This window comes from Colius striatus, chromosome 7 (genome assembly GCF_028858725.1).
Source record: "Colius striatus isolate bColStr4 chromosome 7, bColStr4.1.hap1, whole genome shotgun sequence".
NCBI lineage: Eukaryota > Metazoa > Chordata > Aves > Coliiformes > Coliidae > Colius > Colius striatus.
This window is the reverse complement of record NC_084765.1, coordinates 38047918-38058346: the sequence shown is the minus strand read 5'-3', so window position 1 is coordinate 38058346 and position 10429 is coordinate 38047918.

Sequence of the window (10429 nt, the reverse complement as noted above, 5' to 3'; positions counted from 1 at the left end):
TCTGTGACAAAGGTTTGTTACAAAAACTAGACAGAGAGAGGTTATAAAAACTGGCTACATCTGGACAAATGAACTACATGCAGGCACAATATCATAGCAAGGATTATCACAATGTGGATTTTATTTATGACCAGTAGTAAATAACGTAAAATATATTTGAGTGATTTGTTATGGCATTTCAGGGAAGCTAATCTGTGTGAACTCTGTATTTAAGGTAATATATTCTGTATTTTAAATATTCCAAGGCCAGATATTGTCTTTACGAGAGGAAAAAATTATACTGTTAGTGTAAATCAAAGAAGAGTCAAACAAAGTGTTGGGAAGGTGGCATTGGAAGATCCTCTGCCTCTTAAACATCAATGAAATGGGTAGGTCAATGAGATCGTTGTGTAAGACAAAGGTTGTAAGCACATAGTTTCTTCTAAAAATCAAAAGCCAAGTAGCCCAGGAATTCCCATCTATCTAGGATTGGTGTGGAAAGTGGTTTGTCAAAGGAAAAGAGACAGGGTCAAATAAGAAGAGACAGAACATGCAAACTCACTGAGAGGGAATTTTGAACAAGCAGTTACAAACAGAGGCTGAACTTCAGGGTGTGGTGCTGGATGAAAGAGCTTTAGGCCAAGATCATCTGATTTCTTCTTTAATGAAAAGATCTTTGACTCTGGTTATTTCAAATGAAGAGATATGTGTGAACTGAACAGGTATTCAGTATTGGCAGGAACATGTTTATGTAAAATTAACTGAAAGAAATATTATCAGATAGAACCATAAAATACTGCAAAACGATGATTTCTAAGCTGGGCTTTGGTCTGAAAGTTCTTGCATTGTTTTTTTCTTTTCCTGGAAAAGATGGGAAGTCTACTGAGAAGCTTTAGTTTAAAAGTTACTATCTCAGCTCCTCTAAGAAGTCTGTCTGACTGTCACTCACACTGAAAACTTTACTACCTTTCTTTGTACACATGGCCGCCAGCTACACTCTGCTTCGTTTAAAGCAGAGAAAGCTGGAGTTGTAAATGGCTAGGGAAACTGTTCAAATACAATCTACTGGATATGCATATTATGTAGCTGGAGGAGATGCTCTGTTTGAGCATAATAAAAAACTTGAAGTCAGTAGGCATCTTTCCATTAACCAATAAACTTTGCATGAGGGCCATTTTATAGCATACTTGACTCCAAATTGCATTGATTGTACTGTATGTAAGTCTGTACTGTGCTAGACCAATGGACTGACTGATCAACTCAAAAGAATTCAGATGCTTCTAGGCATGTTATTGTGGACTTTTTATGGATGTGGGGAGAAAAATAACAGCATATGCTTATGAGCTGCAGTTCCCATGAGAGTTGTTCCTTTATTTTTGAGCTTGAATCCCATTGTCAGGAAACAAACTTGGAACTCTTCAGAATTATGCCTGGTGGACACTTGTTGAATCTCAGGAGCTTTGGCAGTTTGCTGATTCTGGTGCAGTCCCAGAGTAAAGTCTGTTTTCTTTTCAGAAGTGGGAAGACAGTGCTTTTGACAGCTACCAAATTTTGCAGCCTACTGGGAAAAACTATTGTGTCAAATCCTGCATTAGCTTTATGTAGCCTGCCCTGAGCACACTGTTGGCTGTACCATCGTGTCCAAAAGCACCGCAACTATTAATGAAAGAAAATAATCATGAGGAAGCTTCTGCAGGACAGACTAGCACAGGAATCATGGCTTCAACATTTTACTGACCATTTGTTGATGCAGTTAATGGCTTGCTCTGAAGCCACTTAGCACAAGCTGGTGCTACTACTACAGTGTGCTTGCCAGAAGGACTTTTCCTCTGGGCTTTCTCTTTTCCCTGAGGTCCCCTGCATTAGCCAAAGGTTCACCTCCCACACGGCTGTTACCAATGCCATGGACATACTGCTCTCTGCCAAGCCACTGCTGGGTCAAATGGACTCCTTTTTCCCAGAGGCAGTCCAAAAGTGTTGCCATTGTTGTAGTTGTGTACAGGTCCAAGTCAGGTAATTTATTTAAAATGAGACAGAGGAAAGCCATGTAAAGAACATCTGTGCTGTCTTTAATGGAGTCCTTTTCACGCCCCTGACCTTTCTCACCAGGAGGGTTTCCCAAGCTTTGTTCTAGGTTACTAGAAATCTGTATTTCCCTGAAGTACTGAACAGTTTCCAGCAGAGGTCTCTGCCTACTAATAATTAAAAGTTTGGCTGGCCTGTTGATGCACCGCGGGGTTCAAAACCCATTGCCAGCCTTTGTCCCTTCGCAGGATTAAGAAATAAAATTGAGACTTCACGAATGAGAGTGCCTGAGAAATCATGACCTACTTCACAGGGCAGTAATTTCTATTTATTACACAGAGAGAGACTTGCAAGAAAGGTTGCCTTATGTAAGATGTTTTAAATAACTCTGTTGAGGTTTGCACAACATATGCAGCTTACTACCAAAACCAACGTGTTTGAGAGAATTTAAGAATTAAGTCCCTCACTGTTAAATACATCAGAGAATTATTAAACTGTAAATATCACACTTCTTCTGGATGCAAAACAGACAAATTCGCTTCAAGTGAAGAAAAGAAACTTCTCCTTTCTTCTCAGAGTGTGCTGCGATACCTAAATTGAGATCTAACTACAGACAAGGGGAACTGCTCTGAGAGGCATTTAGCTTTCAGGCTACAATCTCTTTGCTTCTCATCTGGCTCTGATAGAAGCATACCGTCTGCTTATTAAAAAAAAATGGGGTTTTTTGATGCCTACATTTCTCTGTCTTTATCTACTAATTACTCTGCTGAGTGGGATACACTTGTAAAATGCAAGGTACTAAAAATAAGGATTAAATATTTCTAGCTTTAGGTCTGGTCTCTAATCACTTTGTGCAGCTTCTTATCAAGAAACTTTAAGAAGTCTCAAACTCCTTTGAAGCTCAAACAGTATCACTGGAGTGGGGCAAGTTCCCTCACCTCAGGAAAGAACTTTACCCTCCTCTGTGCTAAGCTGTTTGTAGGCTGTGTACATTTTGTTATGTCAAAGAACAGTGTGACATGAGAGCCTTGCAGCAGAATTGCCATGATTTCCCCAGCTCGTAGTACAATTGCAACACCTTCCTGCGTGTGAACGTTACAATAACTGTGCTACAACAGATTACTGTGAATGGCTGCTCACCCTGAAAGCTTCTCAATAAATGTACCCTGGCTTAATCTTTCAACTGTGATGTGAAAGGTGCATGTTCTTTTCATCTCCAGTTTCCCAAAATATCAGAGTTTTCTATTTCAGATGGAAACAAAGCCAGTGGCCAGTCCAGCACCATCTGTGTCACCACCAGCAGCATCTGTAAAGGGAAGACCACTGGACACATACCATTGGAGCATATCCAAGGCCAGATCCTAGCATTCTCGGTGGGGTGACTCGCAGCAGTAGGTTTTGTGGGGAATGCCTGAAGAATCACAAGCCAGTTTCTTAATAGCTCTTACTCATGTCATAAAAGCTGGTGTTATTACATGGTAACCCTACATGCATACACACTCTCATTTCACTTCCACAAAATATTACAAGTTGGGGCATTGAGGCAGTAGTGGAAGCTGCCTGTATTGTACTGAGAAAAGTACTGAAAGCAAATTCAGCCTTAAAACACAGCAAACAGTAATTGCAGAATGAGAAAAGGATTATGCTCTTTGTAGCACATGACCTGCAACCATCCTTAGCACGGGAGCACAATGTACTCTAACCTACACCAATGTAATCATATTGGAGTTAAGGTGGTGTTATGTGGACACGATTGCAGACTACAATCCAACAGCAAGGTCGTTCTTCATTCAGTTTTGATTTGTTCCTTCCAATTCCTGCACAGCTACCAGAAGGTGCATGTATTGAATGAATATACTGATCATGTGCTCACTTGCTCAGTGTCCCCCAGTATAGCTCATTGGGACAAAGTGAAAAAGAGGAACTGCTTGTGGTTTAGCACAAGAAATTTTAATCAAACGGCAAAAAGTTCCACTGTGTCTCAAACTGGATGTCTCAGTCAAATCAATGCCTGTACCTGTCTTCTGCTTATAATCCACCCTGAGACAGGAGTCCCTTGGTACTCTAGTATATATTGCAGTTCTTTGAAAAAACTCACAACTCAATCGTTCTTTGATTTGCAAACTGAGGAGAATCTGATTCATGTTTCACTCCCCTTTTCCCAGCAAATATCTACATTCCAGCTAAAGCTGATCCTTGTTTTGTTAGCATTATCTCTGTTTTAAGATGGCCTGTTAACTTTTTGGGGAATTTGCCATAACCCAATCTGTCCCACTGCCTTGCATTTAGCTGAAAAAAACATACTGTGATTGTGATGATGGGCAGATGAGCGGCAGACCTGCTGAACCTCTGGATATGAGGACTCTTCCAGTTCTGATACTTTGCAGCTAGATGCTTTCCTCTAATATAGCTGCTGCAAGTCTAGATGATATTGTAGATAAAGCTCCCTCTGCTTTTTGCCCTGCCAGATAATCTTATAACTGAAAGACCCTGGAAGAAGTTATAATGGGAGGCAGGATTGTCTGTGAACAACCAAAGGTTTTGCGTTAAGGATGTTCAGAACCTCTGAAAATTACCTAGAAGTCATGACAATACAGAGACTACATCTGAGGGGACTATCCTTCCTTTTCTCTAAAACTAAGTACAGCAGTATTTTTCTATATCCCAAAAATGACAAAGTCCATTTCCTTAACTCCTCTGAAGCTTTGCAGGTACCACACAAGTACCACCGTGGTCTGCAACAGTAACATATTCCTTCTTCCTACTGTGTTTTACTTATTTTTCCATAAATATACTGACCCAAAATGTTTCCATAAGATCTTCAGATCAAGACCATTCAAAAAGCTTACATTAGGAGGAAATGAAAGGAATGACAAGGAAAATGAAGTTATACTACAAGTTCAAAAGCACATTTATCATGTTTGGACCAAAAAAGTCTCAAAGTGAGTCTATTCAATTTAAAGCTAGAGCTCAACTCTTAACTGGATTTTGATCCTTATATGGGACCAGGATGCAGAAGGGAAGTAACAACTAAAGATGAGCAGTAGAGAGAGGAGAGAAAGCACATTGGCCGTATTGTGTTCAAAAGTGTCTCTTATGTTCACTTAACACGACAGAAGGAGAGCCTAAGAAGTTTCTGTCCTTGTTTAGGTCCCTAAGCAAGAGTTAGGTATCTACTTTCTTGCTGTTCCAAAATTTAAGGCCTTCAAGTAAGCTATAGCTACCTTCAAAAAATGAAAATGGGGCAAGAAGGGATCATGATCCCAGAAGCTGATGAATAATCCAACCAGTAAAGAGGGCTTGTGGGTCTTTTTTCTTGGCATGTGTTCTTCATAGAAAAAGTTTAGCAGAGAGGTTCAGAGCCATCTCACCACACCTCTCCCCCTAATATCTATCCTTCTGCTTTATACCTGCTATAGCAAAACATTTAAAGGTGTCCTATTGAGAAAGCTCACCATTGGTCTGGATAAAAAAAAATCCCCTGGTGTATTGACTTCAGCAGAGATGTGTATTTATTGTATGAGAGTAGAATATGGAAATAATAGAAGACAGAAGCAGAAGTGCACAAATTATGCAAGCTCTTCACTTTTAAACTTGGAATGTGGTCAAGCTTTTAACACAGCACAGGAAAACAACAGAGTGCTCAACAACAGAAAAAACATTGCTGAACAATGGGCAGAAAGGACCAAGTCATGAGATTACAATCCTTTACTCTCAGTTTTTAGAGCCATAAACATTAAGATCTCAGTAATATCTCAATACTCACAGCAAAACAGAACTCATATGTATTCCACCTGTCAGGTATGTGACATACTACTGTCATTATTTAGCTGTTTTACTACACAGTGCTATTAAATCAGTTACATGCAAGTGCAAATTCAAGGCTTTCAATAGATTAGATAGTATAATTCCAACAGCCACTGTCAATTTAGTGTGTGATGAAGTTGCACAGACAGTACTCATTTTTAAAAGTTATAAAAAATAATATACATCTGCTGTGTACTGCTCCTCACAGTTAGCACTTCCAAAATGAGAGTCACCTTTTCAGGGCAAAAGGCCCAAGGAAAAACATAGGAAGGCCATGATTTGATCATGTGAATAATCTTTCCTTATGTCACAGTCCATTTAAGAAAGATTTCATAACATAGTCCTTGAGTAAGGATGCAACATTAGGCTTGGTTTTCACACTGTAAACAACATATAAAAATAACACTTAGAACTATAATGTATTACATTTTGGGCTGGCTGGAGGAATAGAATGCTGAATATCTGAGTGTTCCCAAACCACATTTACTGTAACATGCCAATGGCACTAATTTCTCTATTCTAGGATCCCTTTTCTCACATTTCTCAGTCCCACTTAGCTGTAGATTCTACATGAATTCTCAGTACTGAGAATAAAAATACATTTATTTTCCCCTTCCTTTAATAAAGTTGTATTTCTGACATTTTACATTGGTGCAAAGAAGCCACATAGCTGCTAAGTGGTGCCAGGCTGGAAAAGTAGGATAAGAAAAGTCAATTATTGTGTTACACAGAAAAGACCTCGAAGCACAGCCAACCCAACTACAGTGTTATGATACATTTTAAGCTCGCAATGTGCAATGAAAATAAACCTAAGTGTACATCCTTGGATGCCTTAGGGCCCTAGTCCTTAAGAAGGCTGTAAGTTGACTCTCGCACCAGGATGGACACAGGGTCATGAACCCAGATCCAGAAACTTAAACTATCCTCCAGCTTAGACATAGCTTCTATGAAGCACACAACCATCTTAAATATCCAACTACCTGAAGCTATTTCTTCCACACAGTAAACTTCTTCCACTAACGTGGTAGCATATAATTATTTTTGACATGAAGAAGAATAGCAAATAAAGCATTCAAATTCTACTTGTGACTCAGTCTCAGTCCTGGGACTCCAGAGAGGCTGCAAGGCCAGAACACTGGGGAGGAAGCTTTCTCATTCCAATGTATGTTGCACTTGAAAGTATTTTCTGCACACAGAATTAAATCTTTTTCATTTGAAATGCCCTGAGACTCTCCTTTGATGTTAAGTTAGGAAAGGGGTGCTCTCTTTGCTGTACATAGAATTTGTGCAATTTTGGGATTTTCAAAGGCAGTGTATTAGTTTTCTACTTACATCTACGTTAAAGCACAGGAGAAATATCTCTAAGAATGATCCATGATTTAATATAAAGATGAAAACTATAAATATGAAGGGAGGAATTGGAAATCTGAAAGATATCTTCTCTCTTTCTAGAAGAACATCACTGCTTTATGAGTGATGAAGCAGTGAAATTTCAGGAGCAGGGTGCCAAGTAGGGTGATATTTCTGTCTGCTCTGCTAAATCATGTTCTGCAGAGATTTCTGGGGTAGGGTGTGCTCACTTTAGTTCGCAGGGTTCTTTGTGTATTTCTATTAGTGCAAAAGTTGTTGATGTAATGTCATGATGGTGGTCTTCTACCAAAATGCAACATGTAATTAATGTGATGAAAACCACAACTTTTCAAAGAAACTTTGGCATGCTTTTATCAAAGGGTGTGCTGACTTCTTGAGTTTGCAGTACACATCTGAATGCAAATACAAATGCCTGATTTCCCCTGAGTGTTATGTGAACAGTTATTATTACTGACCTGGAAATGATTCTGCTTTCCCTGTTTGACTATTGGTTTTGTCTGGGTTATATGCATCCCTGAAACCAGATGTGTGACTCTTGATATATTTCCATTACTTAACATGATCATGTGTATTTATTATCTTGAAGTCTGAAGCAGTAACAGTTGGTTTGTGCTGCATACTTCATGATCTTGGTCTCTTACAATGATCATTAGGCCTTATAAGAAAAAATACAGTGTGTTGTAAGGAATTTATGTCAAGCTAGGCACTACCTGGGCTATTACTGCTATGAACCTCTTGAAACAAGAAGGAAAATTTAGACTCTTATTTTTCTAAAGCACGCCTGTGTAGATTTTACACAGGCATCTATCATTTGGCAGAACCAGAATCACCTCTTGTTGTTAGCAATGAAAAGGCTGGACTGGCCAGTTCTAATTCCATCCAGAAGAGTGCAGCAGTATATACCCACACTGAACATGTCCTTGCAGGATAGACTCGGAAAATGGGCAAAACCAATTTCAGCGACTCCCTGCAGTAACAGCCTGACATGCAAAACAAAATAAATGCCAGTTTAACAACTAATTGATTTCTTTCAGGCAAACAGAAAGGGCACTGAAACTGACATTAAACATTGGCTATTGCTCTTAAGCTCTGAAAAGAGAGTAATTTACTTTTTATTGCCATTTTGCTGTAAACAAAAAGTCTGGTAATGGAAGAAGTGATTGCTTATGAATACTGAAGATTTTTTAAATAAGGAATGGAGGAATGGAGGGTGGAGGAAAATAATGTCATCCAAAACTACCTCTGCAAGCATCTTCCATGGGGACACAAACAAGATTTTATAGAACCAGATACTCACATGTTCTGCAATATCACAGCATACATCCAAGCCTTTATTAACTCAGTTACTCTCACAATTTTCTTATGGGATCAGAAATGACTATTCTGACTGAGCCATAAAATGCCTTTGCAGATAACAGAAAGTTAGTTATGGCTGGAGTTTTCATTCAGGTCTCTTGAGCTCCAAACCAGCTGTTACCTGTAGATACTCCTTCCCCTCCTCCACATGAAAAATGTATCCTCAGAGCATGTACCAGACTCACATTACATCTGCTCAAGGGCACTAGCAAGAAAGCAAAGAGTGTGTAATGCAGAGCTGGCATCTCAGTGTGAGAGGAGGCACTGTTTTTTTTAAATTACAGCTGAAATGCATGCTTTGAGTGAGGAGGAAATCCTCATCCCTTTAATATAAAGAATGTTGCGAAGATATGGTTGAGAAATTGAGACTGGTTTCCAGCTGTCCCCTTACAAGAGTTTTTTCTTCTATCATGACAGAATATAGGAGAAAGGAGAGTCACCTTCTGAAATGTAACAGGGAAAAGAGTAGGAACAGAGAAGGTGAATCAGAGAATAGAGAAATTTTCTATCTTCAACGTGCAAGTCTTTCTCCATTCCTGCTTCATCTCCTGCAATCTCATCATCCACTTGCTAGTAGTGTCTAGTCATGCCCACATAGCTTCCAAAATGGGTTTTCCTCCATTCGGCTCCTACTGTTTTCCTCAACAAAGAAAGATCTCCCTTTCTGCCAATACTCTAGAAGGAGCTCTTCTCCCTCTGTTTGGTGATAACACACAAACCTCATCCGCAGTAGTGACGATGTGCTCCATGCTCTCCACCCTTTGGAACCACCCTGTGGTCACTCTCAGAATTGCAGTCCCCTAGTTTCATTCCCAGCTACTGCTCTTCATTCTTATTTGCCCAAGTGAAAACTGAGAAAAAGCAAAAGGAACCTGGAGACTTTTGTCAAACTCCACAGCAGTGAGAGAAATCCAGGTGACCCCCCTGACTCTCTCTATTCCCTGAAACGGAAGGAGATGAAATAGCTGAAGGGCACAGCAGAAGCTGTAGCTACTGCATCCTTTGTATACTGACAGTAAGGACAGTAACGTTTGGGTTTTTTTGCTAAAGCAGTAGGAGGCAGAGCTCAGAAAGGAAGCTGAGTAGATGATTTCACTCAAATGAATTTTTCCTGCATATGCCTAGGAAGGCAGAGAGGCTCACAGTCTCTAGGACATCAGCAAAGGCTGGTAGCTTTGCACAGTGACTTTCTGAAGGGAGATAAGCCCTCATTTCTGTAGATATTATTAACAAGCCCTGCATTACTGTGCATATGAAAGCATTAGACAAGTTGATGGTTTGAAGCATGCTCTATTCAAGCCGTTCACCGCCTGAAAAGCTTGCATGCAGCTCTCACTTGCACATGGCCTCTCTGTGCTCAGGAATCCAACGTAAGGTTTATATCATCCCACACAGAGATGCAGATGTCGGCTTCCCAGAGCAGCAATAACATGTCTCCTCTCTAGTAAGTTATGTTGTTTTCCTAGCGTCTCCTCTGAAGTCATTCTGGCTGCTCCTGGTTCTTCCACATCTCTATAAGCCACACACTCACACTTTTTTTTTTTTTCTCTTTGAGAGTTTTTGGCTGGAGAGTGTCTGAATGTCATAAGGTATATATGTCCAGATTTTGAACTTGTCTAAACTGGCAAAGCTCCCTCAGAGTCAGTGTTTTACATCTACACAGGATCCACCTCATGCTATCTTATCAGCAAAGCTAATACTTTGTACAGCTGTTACATTGGTCATGTAGAAATACAGCTATAAACTAGTCATTTATAGTTGAGATGAGGGTGTAGAAATTAGTAAAACTTATTTGTTCTTTCAAAGTATTTTATTTAGACCTGCTTCAGTAAGCTAGCAATTACAAAGCAGCAGAAGAAGGCAACTTGAGTCTATCTACTCACACATGTAA